This window comes from Antechinus flavipes, chromosome 5 (assembly GCF_016432865.1).
Source record: "Antechinus flavipes isolate AdamAnt ecotype Samford, QLD, Australia chromosome 5, AdamAnt_v2, whole genome shotgun sequence".
Lineage (NCBI taxonomy): Eukaryota > Metazoa > Chordata > Mammalia > Dasyuromorphia > Dasyuridae > Antechinus > Antechinus flavipes.
Genome location: NC_067402.1, coordinates 202,203,847 through 202,221,449, shown reverse-complemented (window position 1 = coordinate 202,221,449; position 17,603 = coordinate 202,203,847).

The window sequence follows — 17,603 nt, the reverse complement described above, 5'->3', positions numbered from 1 at the left end:
AGAAAAAAATCTTTGCAGCAAATTTCCCTGTTAACATCCAAGTAATGTTTCTCTTCCTTCATTTCAGTCATGAAAAACTCTTCATGAGCCCATTTGGAATTTTTTTGACAAAGATACTAGAGTGGTTTCCCAGTCCCTTCTCCAGCTCATTTTACAGATAAAAACCATACTTCAAAATTTTTTTTTTGAGAACCAGTTATTAAACATTTACCAGGACACTACTGCCAAATAAAACAAAGAAACAGGAAAGAAAATATTTATGTACCAAAACATTTATAATGCTTCTATCATAGTAGATAAAAAATAGAAACTAACAGGATGTCTTCATATTAGAGAATGGCTAAGCAAATAGCTGTATATGAATATAATGTAATAATATTATGCCATAAAGAAAGGACAAAATAGACAGTTTCAGAGAATAAGAAGACATTTAGGAACTGATACATAGTGAAACTAGAATATTTTATACAATGATAATATTGTAGGGAAAAAACAACTTTGAAAGATTTTAGGGTTCTGATCAATGAAATGATAAACCATGAATATAGAAAACTGAAGATGAAATATATCATTCACCTCCTGCCAAAGAGATGATGGATTCAAACTAATAGAGATATACATTTTGGGGTATGACCAATATGGAAATGGGTTTCGTTGGACTGTCTTTGTTTATATTGAGGGTTTCCTTTTGGAGGGGTAGAAAAGTAGGGGTAGATGATTCTACTTCAACTGAGAGAGATCAGGGGAAAGGGAGAAATTTCAAATGCACATAAAAATTAATAATTTTTAAGTTACTTCTCTCTTTTTCTTTAATAGCTATGTCAACATTTAAATTTTCAAGTGGGATTATCATTATAAATTTTTATTCAAAGCAATTTTTTTCATAATAGCATATCTTTGTGTCAGAACCCAAAAGAAATACATGATGAAAAAAGTTAGGAAATAAATATGGTAGCCCTTTTTCTAGACCATATTCAGGCTTTATTCCAGTCAAATATATGAAACCTTAATACTGATCTGCTTCTGGGTATGAAAAACAGAGAGAACCTCCCTCTCTCCACAACTAAGCAGGTATAGGTAACTTGCCACTGTTCCAGTGGGTCATGATTAACCACAGATTCATACTGTGTGGTGACAAAAAAAATTTTTTTTAATTATCTGTAGAGCTAGAACTCTATAGACAGGCCAAAGGAACAATCCTTGACCTTCAGCCTGGTTTCCTGACAGCTTTGAAGTATAAGGATGGTTCTCTGAGCTCTCTGAAAAGTCAGAAATAGAAATGGTCTGCACCAACTATATAAGGAAAATAGGGCATACTTCAACTCCAACTACCAACAAACTGTGGACTTGTTTCCTCAGAAGTGCTAAAGATGAAATCTTTCATTTATGTCTTTTTTTCTTTATCATAGAACTTTCTAAGACTTCAAAATGTAACTGGCATGTTTCCCTTCCTAGATGCTATCAGAACAGTTGGGCTAACAATAATAACAGAAGTAGACAAGTCAAAAAAGTCAATTGCAGAGAAGCTACCAGAAAGAAAAAGTTATCTTGGTATTGATTAATCCATGTTCAATGGAGAGGATCTATTAAGTAGTTAATAATCAGCACTTACAAAGAAACTGCTTAAAAATATTTCAGTGAATCTGGAGTATTAGCATCTTAGTATCTCAATTGGTAATCATGATCAATGTTTTAATTCTGTTCTAATCATTTTCTAACCAAAGAATCTATGCTTCTTCGTTGCATAGCATTTTCTTTTTCATGTGGAAATAAAATTAACTGTTGCACAGCTAATTTGTGTCTTATCTGGAATACCTTTTAATTTTCCCACCCCCAACTCTTCTTCTTGCTGGGGAGAACTCTTAAACTAGAGCCAAAAATGAATTTTTTCCCCACAGAAATTTGAGGCAGGGATGAAATTGAAGGACTGGGGATGCCCTAACTCCCCAGTTGAAAAAACAAACAACCCCAGAGTGGTGAACTCAAGGCTAATTGAAGTTAGTGTCAGAGGTTGGTGAAGTTTGCCAATTCATGAACCACAACCAAATTAGAATAAGAACATAAGATTTAAAATTAGAAGAATCCTTAGAGATTTATTTAATCCAACTTTGATTTTACAGATGAGAAAACTGAGTCTGAAAAGATAAAGGGTTCGCCAAATATCACACAGCACTAAATATAAAAGCCAAGATTAAAATTCAGGATCTATTCCTCTAAGTTGAGGTTCATGAATTGGGGCATTTATTTCATTGCTTCTTTTCTAATACACTGGACTTCTATCATTTGACCTAGATTTCAACTAACTTTTGCACCTGATTTTTCTATAATCCATGGATGTATAAATGGAGATAGAAATCTCAAAAATGCTAATGGATACCATTCTGGAGAGCAATCTGGAATTATGCTCAAAAAGTTATCACTAGTATTGTCATCTTTATTATATTTGCTCACCCTATCCAAGAGCATTTAATATTTTTCCAATTGGTTATATCTGACTCTATTTGTGTGGAAAGTGTTTTGTAGTTTTGCTCATTTAGTTCCTGATTTTCCCTTGGCCTATAGATTCCCAAATATTTTATATTATCGGTAGTTACTTTAAATGGAATTTCTCTTTGTAACTCTAACTGTTGGATTTTGTTAGTGATATATAAGAATGCTGATTACTTATGTGGGTTTATTTTGTATCTTGCAACTATGCTAAAGGTGTGGATTATTTCTAATAGCTTTTTAGTAGAATCTCTGAGGTTTTCTAAGTATTCCATGATATCATCAGCAAAGAGTCATAATTTGGTTTCCTCATTACCTACTCTAGTTCCTTTAATCCCTTTCTCAACTTTTATTACTGAAGCTAAGATTTCTAATACAATATTGAATAGTAATGGTGATAGTGGACAACCTTGTTTCAATTCTGATCTTATTGGGAAAGGTTCCAGTTTATCCCCATTATATATGCTGCTTACTGATGGTTTTAAATAGATGCTACTGATTATTTTAAGGAAAAGTCCATTTATTCCTATACTCTGAAGTGTTTTTAATAGGAATGGATGTTGGATTTTATCAAATGCTTTTTCTGCATTTATTGAGAGGATCTTATGGTTTTTGTTAATTGATTATTGATATGGTCAATTATACTAATAATTTTCCTAATATTAAACCAGCCCTGAATACCTGGTATAAATCTTATTTGGTCATGGTATATTATCTTGGGGATGATTTTCTGTAGTCTTTTTGCTAATATTTTATTTAAGATTTTAGCATCAATATTCATTAAAGAGATTGGTCTGTAATTTTCCTTCCCTGTTTTCAACCTACCTGGTCTAGGTATCAGTACCATGTCTGTGTCATAAAAAAAATTTGGTAGGACTCCTTCATTCCCTATTTTTTCAAATAGTTTATACAACATTTGGGGTTAATTGTTCATTAAATGTTTGGTAGAATTCACATGAAAATCCATCTGCGTGCTGGGGATTTTTTCTCAGGGAGTTGATTAAACGCTTCTTCTATTTCTTTTTATGAAATGGGACTATTTAAGCAATTTAATTCTTCCTCTGTTAATCTGGGAAGCCTATATTTTAGGAGGTAATCATCCATTTCACTTAGGTTATCAAATTTATTGTCATAAAGTTGGACAAAGTTACTCTTTATTATTACTCTAATTTCCTCTTCATTGGTGGAAAGTTCTCCCTTTTCATTTTTAAGACTAACAATTTGATTTCCTTCTTTCTTTTTTCTAATCAGATTTACCAAAGGTTTATCTATTTTATTGGTTTTTTCATAAAACCAACTCTTTATTAATTCAATAGTTTTTTACTTTCAATATTATTAATTTCTCCTTTTAATTTTAGAATGTCAAGTTTAGTATTTGATTGGGGGATTTTAATTTGGTTTTTTGGGTTTTTTTAGCTTTTTACGTCGCAAGCCCAATTCATTGATCTTCTCTTTCTCTATTTTATTCAAGTAAACCTCTAAAGATATAAAATTTCCCCTTATTACTGCTTTGGTAATTTTGGTATGATGTCTCATCATTGTCATTATCTTGGGTGAAATTATTGTGTCTATAATTTGCTGTTTCACCAATCATTCTTTAGGATGAGATCATTTAGTTTCCAGTTACTTTTTGGTCTATCTACCCCTAACTTTTTGTTGAATGTAGTTTTTGCATCATGATCTGAAAAGAATGCTTTTACTATTTCTGCCTTCCTGCATTTAATTTTGAGGTCCTAATATATGGTCAATTTTTGTGTAGGTTCCATGAACTGCTGAGAAGAAAGTGTACTCCTTTCTGTCACCATTCAGTTTTCTCCAAAGATCTATCATACCTAATTTTTCTAATATTCTATTTACCTTTTTAATTTCTTTCTTATTTGTTTTGTAGTTTTATTTAATTCTGAGAGTGCAAGGTTGAGATTTCCCATTATTATAGTTTTGCTGCTTATTTCTTCTTGCAACTCTCTTAACTTCTCCTTTAGAAGTTAGATGCTATACCACTTGGTGCATATATGATTAGTATTGATATTGTTTCATTGTCTATGCTACCCTTTAGCAAGATATAGTTTCCTTCCTTATCTCATTTAATTAGATCAATTTTTGCTTTTACTTGATCTGAGATCAGGATGGCTACCTCTGCTTTTTTGACTTCACCTGAAGCATAATAGATTCTGCTCCAGTCTTTCACCTTTACTCTGTATGTATCTCTCCGCTTTAAATGTGTTTCCTGTAAACAACATATCGTAGGGTTCTGACTTTTGATCCAGTCTGCTATCCGCCTCCACTTTATGGGAGAGTTCATCCCATTCACATTTATGGTTAAAATTACTAATTCTGTATTTCCTGCCATCTTATTATCCCCAGATTATGCTTTTCTTTTTCTTGCCCCTCCTTACCCCCTTTCCCAGTATTAAACTTATGGGCACCACTTGCCTCACACAGCTCTCCCTCTTTAGAATCTCTCCCACCTCTTTTGAATCCCTTCCCCTTTCTTGTACCCTTCCCTTATTACTCTTTTCCTTTTCTATTTTCCTCTCCCATTTTTTAATGAGGTGAGAGAAGTTTCTCTGTAAACTAAATATGTCAATTATTTTCTCTATGAGCCAACTCTGATGAGCGTAAGATTCACACAATGTCCCTACCACTCTCTAAATTCCCTCAGATATGATAGGTTTCCTTTGCTTCTTCATGGGATGTAGTTTCCTTCTTTTTATCTCCCCTTTTCCCTTTTTCTGATACTATCCCCTTTCCATTTCTACTTCCCTTTTTTATGTTATATCAGTAAAATCAAATTATACATGTACTCTTTATGTATATCCATAACAGAAATACAGTTCTCAAGAGTTCTTTTTCTGCTTCTCTTGAGTCCTATGGGTGGAGGTCAAATTTTTTGTTTAGTTCGAATTTTTTCCTTAGAAATAAATGGAATTTATCTGTTTCATTAAATGTCCATCTTCTTCTTTTGAAGAAAATGCTTAACTTAGCTGGGTAGTTTATTTTTGGCTGCATTCCCAGTTCTTTTGCCTTTTGGAATATCAGATTCCAGGTCCTTCAATCTTTTAATGTAGAAGCAGCCAGATCTTCAGGGATCCTGATTGTGGCTCCTCGGTATTTGAATTGTTTTTTTCTTGTAATATTTTTTTCCTTAGTTCTGAAATTTAGCCACAATATTCCTTGGAGTTTATATTTTAGGGACTTTTTCAGAAAGTGATCGATGAATTCTTTCAATCTCTATTTTACCCTTTGTTTCTATAACATCTTGGCAGTTCTCTTTGATGATTTCCTTTTTTTTTCATTGTGATTTTCAGGAAGTCCAATAATCCTTAGATTAACTCTCCTAGATCTATTTTTCAGGTCTGTTGTTTTCTTAAGTAGGTATTTAACATTTTTTTTCTATTTTTTCATTTTTTTGGTTTTGCTTGACTGATTCTTGGCGTCTCCTCAAGTCATTAATTTCCATTTGTTCAATTCTGATTTTTAATGAATTATTTTCTTCATTTACTTTTTTTCATTTCTCTTTGTAATTGTCCAACTGAGTTTTTAAATGAGTTATTTTGTTCTATGGATTTTTTTTCCATTTCACCAATTTAATTTTTTATAGAGCTATTTTCTTTTTCCAATTCACTAATTCTGTTTTTCAGAGAGTTGATTTCTTTATCCATTCTATCTTTTAATGAGTAAGTTGACTTATCCAGAACCTCTTGCCAAGCTTCCCTTTCCTTTCCTCGTTTTTTCTTCTAGCTCTCTTGTAAGAGCTCTTTTAATTTCTTCTATGGGAGCCTTGTGTGGTGGGGACTAGACTATATCCCCCTTTAGGGGAGTTTCATCTAGGGATAATCTGTTTTTAGTCTCCTTAGGGTTTGAAGTCTGCTCTCTATCCATATAGAAACTATCTATAGTTAGAGCCTGCTTTACCTTTTTACTCATTTTGACAAAACAAACAAAAAACAACTGTAGTCTGTTTTTAAGCAGTGTGGTGTTACCAAGCTTCCTTACAGAGAACAAGAAGTAGAAGTGAAGCAGCAATGGGAAAGCAATGGCTGTACTGCGTCTGCACAGCAGTTGCGTTCTGAGAGCATGCTGAGTCACTCAGGGTGCTGGGTGGGTGTGGTCAAGAACTGAGATACCTCAGTGTTTTGGGATTGAAGTCTTTATGCACTGTGTTTATAGCTTCTCTGCTGATCTACTGGCTTGCTGCCAGGACAAAGTAGCTGACACTATGGTAAAGTACTCCCTGCAAATTTTCTGTGGGCTGAGATCACTCCCTACCCCCTTTGGTCTGCTCAGCATGAGCTGCCTTCCAAGCTCTCACTGCCAACTTTCCTGATGCTGCATCTAATCTAACTTCCCTAGCCGCAAACAAAAACAGACCTTTTCTGGTGAATTCTGAGAATATCTTCTGTTGGTAATGTGTTGTACTCCCAATATTCATGGATTTTGACAGTCAAGCACTAATTCTGAGCCTTTCATTAAAAAAAAAAAAGTAGTCTGAGGGTAAGGAAGAGCTTAGATAGAAGCGTGTGTCCTCTCTGCCATCTTGGCTCTGCCCCCTGTTCTCAAATTTTTCATGACCTCACTTTCAGTTACATAAGTACATGTGGACTTGGGACCTATAGTTTAATAAATTTTGATATATAAGAATGCTGATGATTTATTTGGGTTTACTTTATTTACTTTTACCTTACTAAAATTATTATTTCAATTAACTTTTTAGTTGAGTCTTTAGAATTTTTAAAGTACATCATCTGCAAAAAGAGCTAGTTTTATTACCTCATTTCATATTCTGATTCCTTCTATTTCTTCTTCTCCTTGCTATTGCTGAGGTTTCCAATACAATCTTGAATTATCTTGATGACAGGGGGCATCATTATGTCACACCTGATCTTACTAGGAAAACTTCTAGCTTATCCTCTTTAGAAATAATGCTTGCTAATGCAAGTATTTTTCTTAAATAAAAGTGAGTGTTCATTTACTTTCTTTTTTTGAACTGATTTTTCTTGTATAGCAAAAGAACTATGTAAATATGTATATACATGTTGGATTTAACATATATTTTAACATGTTTAACATATATTGGATTGCTCGTTATCTAGGGGGACAGAGAAGGAGAAAATCTGAAATACAGGGCTATGCAAGGGTTAATGTTGTCAAATGTGTTTTGAAAATAAAAAACTTTAAAAAATTATAATAATAAAATGAGTGTTGTGCTATATCAAGTGTTTTTCTATGTCTATTGATATAATTGCTTTTGTTACTTTTATTATTATTAATATAAATAGTTTCAATTAATAGTTGTAATCAATACAATTAACAATTTTCCTTATATTAAACCATTCCTGATTTCCTGGAATGAATCCCACTTGATCATAATGTATAATCTTTATAATATATTATTGTAATCTTTTAGCTAGTGTTTTGTTTAACTTTTTTTGCATTCATATCATTAACAAAATTGTTCTATAATTTTCTTTCTTTGTTTTTATCTTTCCTGGTTTAAGTATCAGTATTATATTTGTTTCATAAAAGGTGTTTGATAGGACCCCTATTATTAAAAATAATTTATTTAGTATTGAAACTAATTGGCCTTTAAATGTTTGATAGAGTTTCTTCTAACTTCACCTGATCATAAATGAGATTCTTAAAAAAAATATCACTGATCTCAGTGATTTTTTTTTAAGAACCTCATTTATGGCCTATTAAATTTCCTTTTCCAAAATAGGTTTAGATATTCTATTTTCTCCTCTAAGCAGTATCTTTTTGATTAAAGCTTTTTTATTTTCAAAACATATGCATAAATAATTTTCAACATTCACCTTTGCAAAACCTTGTGTTCCAAATTTTCTTTTCCCTCCCTTCTCCCTACTTCTCCCCTAGATGGCAAGTAATCCAATACATGTTAAACATATACAATTCTTCTATACATATTTCCACAATTACCATGGTACACAAGAAAAATCTGATCAAATACATTGTTGGTGGAATTGTGAACACATCCAGCCATTCTGGAGAGCAATTTGGAACTATGCTCAAAAAGTTATCAAACTGTTCATACCCTTTGATCCAGCAGTGTTTCTACTGGGCTTATACCCCAAAGAGATACTAAAGAAGGGAAAGGGACCTGTATGTGCCAAAATGTTTGTGGCAGCCCTGTTTGTAGTGGCTAGAAACTGGAAAATGAATGGATGCCCACCAATTGGAGAATGGTTGAGTAAATTGTGGTATATGAACATTATAGAATATTATTGTTTTGTAAGGAATGACCAGCGGGATGAATACAGAGAGGACTGCCAAGACTTACATGAACTGATGCTAAGTGAAATGAGCAGAACCAGGAAATCATTATAAACCTCAACAATGATACTGTTTGAGGATGTATTCTGATGGAAGTGGATCTCTTCGATAAAGAGAGCTAATTCAGTTTCAATTGATCAAAGATGGACAGAAGCAGCTATACCCAAAGAAAGAACACTGGGAAATGAATATAAACTTCTTGCATTTTTGTTTTTCTTCCCTGGTTATTTCTACCTTCTGAATTCAATTCTCCCTGTGCAACAAGAAAACTGTTCGGTTCTGCACACATATATTGTATCTAGGATATACTGTAACCTATTCAACATGTAAAGGACTGCTTGCCATCTCGGGGAGGGGGTGGAGAGAGGGAGGGGAAAAATCAGAACAGAAGTGAATGCAAGGGATAATGCGGTAAAAAATTACTCTGGTATGAGTTCTATCAATAAAAAGTTATTTAAAAAAAAAAAAAAAGGAAAAAAAATGCCATTACAAAAAAGGGCTGCTACAAACATTTTTGCAAAAAAAAAAAAAAAAAAAAAGAAAGAAAGAAAAAGAAAAATCTGATCAAAAATGAAAAAAATGAGAAAGAAAATAAAATGCAGAAATGAGGCCTTTATCAGAGCCCTTAGCTATAGTTCTTTTGGCCACAAATTCCTTCCTTCTCCACAGATCTGAGAGATAAACTATTCTATATTCTTCTAATTTGTTTATAATATCAATTTTATGTCAAAATCATGAAATCATTTCAACTTTATCCTGGTATACGGTGTTAGGTGTGGTGACTTTTCTGCTTTTTATGTCAGTTTATGCCACACTAATTTTCAATTTTCCCAACAATTTTGTCAAATAGTGAGTTCTTATCCCAGAAGCTGGGGTCTTTGGGTTTATCAAACAGTAGATTACTATAGTCATTGACTATTTTGTCTTGTGAACCTATCCTATTCCACTGATCAACTATTCTATTTCTTAGCCAGTAACAAATGGTCTTGATGACCAATGCTTTGTAATACATTTTTAGGTCTGATACTGCTAGGCCACCTTAATTTGCATTTTTAAAATTAATTCCTTTGAAATTCTCGATCTTTTGTTCTTCCAGATGAACTTTGTTATTATTTTTTCTACCTCTGTAAAATAATTTCTTGGGAGTTTGAACAGTATGGCACTGAATAAGTAGATTAATTTAGGTAGTATTGTCATTTTTGTTATATTAGCTCAGCCTACCCATGAGCACTTGATATTTTCCCAATTAATTAGGTTTGATTTGTGTGCAAAGTGTTTTGTAATTGTATTCATATAGTTCCTGACTTTGTCTTGGCAGGTAGACTCCCAAATATTTTATATTACCTACAGTTATTTTAAATGGATTTTCTCTTTGTATTGTTGCGCCACAGTTCCCTTTTATTGTCCTGACTCAGTTTCCCTAAATTGTCCTGCCTCAGTTTTCTTGAATTGTTCTGCCTCAGTTTCTAATTGTTCTGCTTAATCCTGCAACACCATCCCTCCCTCCTAATCATCATCATCCAGATAAGCAGAAAGACCTGTCTTAGACATCATGACCCCAGCCTGTCTCTACTTATCAGAATGTCCATGCCTCCTCCCAATCTGTCATTGTTCTTCTTTATCCCAACATCAGAATGTCCAGTGCCCCCTCACCCTGTCAGAAACCGGATTGATAGTCCGTTCCTGCCCTCGGTGCTCTGATCCTGTCCCTGCCTCGGTCTACCCCCTGGTAGCATGGAGCCACATGCATATATACTTCATGGGAAGCACACATTAGCTGCTGGATGTTTTGGACATGAGCCCTGGTGGCTTGTTAAATTTACTAGCATGTAATTGAGCAAAAGAATTCCTTATAATGGCCTTAGTTTCATTTTTATTAATAGTTCATATTTTTTAATTTTGATGCTAGTAATTTGATTTTTTTTCTCCATTTTTAAAAGCCATACTACCTAATGGTTTATCTACTTATTGTTTTTTTCCTCATAATACTAACTCCTAATCTTATTTATTATTATTTATTTATTATTATAATGGTTTTCTTATACTCAACTTTATTAATTTGACCTTTAATTTTCAGTTTTCAATTTAGTGTTTAATTGAGAATATTTAATTTGCTATTTTTCTAGTTTTTTTTCCCTAAATTGCATATTCATTTCATTGGTCTTATTTCTCTTTCTCTCTCTATTGTTGTTTGTTCTTCCCTCTCATAGAGGACCATGACATGCAAGTGAATTGGATTTAATTGAGGGAGATTTTCCTCTAAAAGCATGTGGTTCCAGTGGCAAGATATAGAAAAGAATGAAGCACTGGGAAACATTGGCCTTTTTAAGCTAAGGTCTTTAACAGGTTTCAGTTTAATTGAAACAGTGCCAATCAGTGACTTGGGTTAGATTAGAAATGAAACAAAGCCTGGCCTCTTTAAGTGGAGCTGGACTTGAGATATAAAGAGATTTTTTTTTTACCAACTCATTCTTTAAGATTAGATTGTCTAGTCTCCAATTAGTTTTTTCTATGTTTCCCTGATGCCTTGTTAAATATAATTTTTATTGCATCGTGTTCTGTAAAGGAAGCATTTAATATTTATATTTTCCTGCTTTTAGCTAAAAATAAATTTATGCCATAACATAGGGCAAAAGTACCATGTATGTACCTTTTTATTCCCATTCAGTTCTCTTCAGCTATCTGTCATATCAAGAGTATCTAAAATTCTATTCATTTCCTTAACTTTTTTCTTATATATTTTTTGGTTAGATTTATCTAGTTCTTAGAGAAGAATATTAAAGCCTCCTACTGTTATAGCACTATTATCTATTTATACTTGAAATTTATTTAACTTTTCTTTTTAAAATTTAGTTATTAGAGTATTGGTTTATGTAGGTTTGGTACTGATATTGCTTTATTATCTATGGCATCTTTTATCATACTGTAGTTTCCCTATTTATCTCTTTTGATTAAATCTGTTTTAGCTTTAACTTTGTCTGAGATTATAATTATTATCCTTACCTTTTTTTTTGGGGGGGGACATCAGCTGAGACATAGCAAATTAAACTGTAGCCCTTTATTTTAATACTATGTGTACCTTTCATTTAAAAAAATTTGTTATAAGCTGCAGTGTCAGATGCTAATTTTTTAGCCCATTTTGCTATCCATTTTCATTTAATGGGCAAGTTCATTCCATTCATATTCAAAGTTATAGTTACAATTTGTGTATTTCCCTCCATTCTATTTTTCCTTACTATTATCCTTCTCAATCTCTCTTTTTAACCTCTTCTTCCTCTAGTTTACTTTTAATCACTGCCTCCCTAATCCAGTCTTTTAAAGGATCTTCTTAACTTTTCTATTTCTGCCATTCCTATTCCTACCCCTCTAAAGAGTTCCTTCCTTTTCCTCTCCCCCAATTCTCCTAAATCTTAATCTACACATATTTTTAACACCTTCTAAAAATCCATCTCCCCTTATCCTATTTCCTTGCTTTCTTATTTCTTTACAAATTTAAAAAGCTTTTATATCCTTCCAGATTTATATATTCTCTCTTTAACACATTTCTGATGAGAGTAAGGTTCCAGCACTACTAGCCCTCCATCCCACCAGTTTGCTCTATATCAGTTCTTCCTTTCATGCCTCATTTGTATAATTTCTCCTTTTTACTTTTTCCTACCTACTTTGTTTTTTAGAATCAAAATAACTCAAATCTAAATTTCTTTCAAACTATTCAAAATAACTCAAATCTAAATTTCTTTCAAACTATTCAAGTAGTTTGATGTAGAAGTCTCAAAAATTCTGATAACATTTTCAAATATAACAAGTAAACAGTTTGACCTTAGACTTTATTGTGTCCTTTGCAGTTGATGTTTACCTTATATTTCTCCTAGATTTTACATGTTGAATTTTCCATAAAGTTCTGATTGCTCAATGACAAATATCTGAAAGTAGGCCAATTCGTTGAATATTCTTTTTTTGTTGTTGTCATTCAGAATTATACTTAACTTTGCTGGATGAGTTATTTTTGGCTGTAATCTTAGCTCTTTTCCTCTATGAAATATAATATTCCAAGACCCATGATCTTTTCATGTAGTGGCTGGTAGGACTTATGTAATTCTGATTATGACTCCGCAGTATTGGATTGTTTTTTTCCTTGTTGATAATAATATTTTTTCCTGAGTTTGGGAACTTTGAAACTTGGCTATGATATTGCAGTAGGTTTCCATCCTGGGATCTCTTCTAGGTAATTATCAGTAGATTTTTCTATTTCTATTTTATTCTCTTGTTTTAGAACTTCAGGGCAATTTTCTTTACTTTTTGTACTGTTGTTTCAAGATTCTTTTTTTAATTATAACTTTCAGGTAGTTCAACAATTCTTATATTGTTTCTTTTCAATCTGTTCTCAAAAAAAATAGATCTGTTTATCATCCTTTTGATTTTGTTTTTTATTATTTCTTATTGTCTTAAAATGTAATTCAGTTCCCCTTTTCCAGTTCTAGTTTTCAAAGAGTTGTTTTCTTCCTTTAGATTCTGGATCTCCTTTTCCAATTGGTTGATTTTCTTTTCATAATGTTTTTTAAAAATTTCTTAGACTGTTCTTATTCTCCCCACCACCAGTTTTTCCTCAGTCTCTCTTATTTGATTTTAAAGTCTCTTGTAAATTATTCCAAGAACTCTTTTTGGGGCTCAAGACCATTTGATGTTGCTCTTTGGTAGAAGAATGGCTTTTTTTTTAAACTCAGTATCTTCCTATAAATAGAAACCCAGATCTTCTCTATTCCCATAGTAGCTGTCTCAGATCTAGTTCTTTTTTTTTTTTTATGTCACTTTGTCCTTTGATTAGTCATTTTATTTTTTAAGCAGTTTATAATTAAAATCATCTCTAGCTCCAGGATATAAGAAATGGTGCCTCAGACCTCAAGTTCTTCTTATTGTTATTTTCTGAACTTTGTCAGGACCCAACCTCAACACTGCTCTTCAGACCAAGTCATGTCTAGGGTCCCTAGCCAGTCTGTGATGGAAATGTTCTTGCTTCCTGCAGACCCTCCAGTATTGCAATCTTCATCTCTCCCCTCTTGCCTAGAACTGAAACCAGGAACTCAGCTCTCCTAGAAGTACTAACACACTCACCAAGCATGTACTAACTCCTTTTTACCATCAGCTCAGACCATGTCTAGTCAGCACAGCTGGGTGTGGTATCCCTCAACAGCAGAAGGTCCTTCAGTGTTCCTCTGCTCAGGTAGCTAACCCTCACAAGGTCTGTGAGGTGAAAATTCCTGTGGCTAATGCTGATTCTGCCTTCCAATTCAGTTGCCCCTCGGGCTTGTTTGGAGATGGCCTGAAGGTATTTGCACTTCAGTCAGGCCAAACCTCCTACCCTAAGGTCTTTCCTCAGGTCTTATTCAATTGTCCCAGAGGGACCACTGCTCTAGTCCAAATCTTGTTTATTTTTGCTGCTCTGTTCACCCTGAGGTGCTGTTCTATCTTGTTTGTAGAGGAAAACTAGAAAACCTAGAATTTTCTAACCTACTGTTCCCTCTTCCCAGAATTCTCCTCCCCAGTGACATTTTAAAAAGCAGAAATTATATCTGAGAAGAGGGTCTTCTCTGATAAGTGAAACCAATTATAAATCAATTGTGAAGGAAAAATTTAATTCATGAGAGATCATCTTTTCTCCCCTCTTCCAAAGTACAGCAATGGAAACAAAATTTCTCTCTTCTCTCTTCCCACCCCTCACCAATTAGTAAAGGCTTTTTAAAATCAAGACTCTTTATTTCTTGACTAGAAGGAAGATTGGACTTTCTTGTTCAATTGGACATTGGAAGATTGGATTAGTAGACTATTTCTATTCAAGAGTGAAATTCTGAAAAAATGAAGGCAAACAATTCCAATAAGGAGGGGAGAAGGGAATTATTAAAAGAAATTGATGGAAGTTCATAGAAACAATCACCAACTTGGAATTTTTTTTTAAAGAGACAGATAGAAAATAGAAGAGTAAGTAGCATGCATATAGGTAAGTAGGATAAGCTATATAGATAAAAGGATAAAAGAAAGTATATGAGTTCTTCTTGAGGTTGATTGGACAATGATAATGAAGAACCTACTTGAAGCAAAACTGCCTAATTGTTTTGCATAATTGTTATGTAAGAAGTTCTACTAGTTAATGGTCAACACCAAAGATGAACTAGAGACTATTACCGATCACAAAATAGAAAATTTTGATTATATCAAATTAAAAAGCCTTTGTACAAACAAAACTAATGCAAACAAGATTAGAAGGGAAGCAACAAACTGGGAAAACATCTTCACAGTTAAAGGTTCTGATAAAGGCCTCATTTCCAAAATATATAGAGAACTGACTCAATTATAAGAAATCAAGCCATTCTCCAATTGATAAATGGTCAAAGGATATGAACAGACAATTTTCAGAGGATGAAATTGAAACTATTACCACTCATATGAAAGAGTGTTCCAAATCATTATTGATCAGAGAAATGCAAATTAAGACAACTCTGAGATACCATTACACACCTGTCAGATTGGCTAAGATGACAGGAAAAAATAATGATGAATGTTGGAGGGGATGCGGAAAAACTGGGACACTGATGCATTGTTGGTGGAACTGTGAATGAATCCAACCATTCTGGAGAGCAATCTGGAATTATGCCAAAAAGTTATCAAATTGTGCATACCCTTTGACCCAGCAGTGTTTCTATTGGGCTTATATCCCAAAGAGATACTAAAGAAGGGAAAGGGACTTGTATGTGCTAAAATGTTTGAGGGGGCCCTGTTTGTAGTGGCTAGAAACTGGAAATTGAATGGATGCCCATCAATTGGAGAATGGCTGGGTAAATTGTGGTATATGAATGTTATGGAATATTATTGTTCTGTAAGAAATGACCAGCAGGATGAATACAGAGAGGACTGGCGAGACTTACATGAACTGATGCTGAGTGAAATGAGCAGAACCAAGAGATCATTATACACTTTGACAACGATATTGTATGAGGATGTATTCTGATGGAAGTGGATTTCTTTGACAAAGACTCAGTTTCAATTGATAAATGATGGACCGAAGCAGCTACACCCAAAGAAAGAACACTGGGAAACGAATGTGAATTATTTGCATTTTTGTTTTTCTTTCAGAGTTGTTTTTACCTTCTGAATCCAATTCTCCCTGTGCAACAAGAGAACTGTTCGGTTCTGCAAACATACATTATATCTAGGATATACTGCAACATATTTAACATATATAGGACTGCTTGCCATCTGGGGGAGGGGGTGAAGGAGGGAGGGGAAAAATCGGAACAGAAGCGAGTGCAAGGGATAATGTTGTAAAAAAATTACCCTGGCATGGATTCTGTCAATATAAAGTTATTATAAAATAGTTAATGGTCAACAAAATACACAACAAAGTTCTAAATTTAATTGGCATCATTAACATCTTCTCAATCATTTTTTTAAGTCTAGGCAATCCACAAAGATATAGTCCTGATTTGTAGCATTTGTCAGTGGCTAATTTCTAAGATTTAAATGCTCACACTAAAATTTTAACAATCAGTTCTTATGAGCCAGTTCAAGCTAATTCCAAAACCCTATTGGGTGTGGAGAAAAGACTGACAAGCATTTCCTACCTTTTCTAAGGGGATAAGAATAGGGACTGAATTTGTGATTTCATTTGTACTGGGAATAACCAGGAAAAGAAATTCTCTAACAAAATAGGTTGGCATCCTCTATGCAATTTACAATTTTAGAGGGTTGCCTAGAGTACTGACTTGCCTTGGATCACATAGCCAGGAGTTATCAGAGGAAAGATTTGAAACTAAGCTTTCTAGTTTCAAAACTATCTTTCTGTTCTCTCCAACACACACTGATATTTTAAGTTTAAAAAAAAGGCATCACCCTCTTTTTCCTAAGAGATAGCCAAGAAGATATGCCAGAAGCTACAACCATGAGGAAAATTGTTTTTACAGCCAATGTTTCTGATTTTAAAAAAAAAAGCAAAATTATTTCTAAAATATATAGGGAATTGACTCAAATTTATAAGAATGCAAGCTATTCCCCAATTGACAAATGATCAAAGGATATGAACAGAATTTTCAGTTGAAGAAATTGAGGCCATTTCTAGTCATATGAAAAAATTATCTAAATTGATATTGATTAGAGAAATGAAAATTAAGACAATCCTGAGATATCACTTCACACCTGTTAGATTGGCTAAGATGATGGGAGGTTGCTTTTTTGTTGTTGCTATTGTTTGTTTACTTGTTTTTTTCTTATGGGCTTTTTTTCCTTTTGATCTGATTTTTCTTGTGCAGACTAAGGAATATGGAAATATGTTTAGAAGAATTGCATATATTTAACCTATATAGGATAGCTTACTGTCTTGGGGAGGAAGGTAGGAGGGAGAAAAATTTGGAACACAAGGTTTTGCAAAGGTGAATGTTGAAAACTATCTTTGCATGTATTTGGAAAAATAAAATGCTATTTTAAAAAAAGAGACTATAACCAGCAAACTAAAACTATGCAGTACAGACTATGTGATCAGAAAGGAGCAAGTCAAGTAAGTGCAATTTAATAACATTATTAGAATTAGACACTTGGCAGCATTGATGATGTGAATTTCTTCTCAATTTGTTTGCCTTGGATACATATGTTCCACATATATATGCCACCTATACATGTGAATTTTCCATAAAAGTTATTTATGTGTTCCCACATATGTTTCCTACATGTCTATTTTTTCTCTTTTGCTATATGTATCTGTGGGAGAGTGTATCTCAGGTTTATGGAGGAAATGGTTTATTGCTTCTTATCATGCCATTTCATTAAATGTCTTTGAT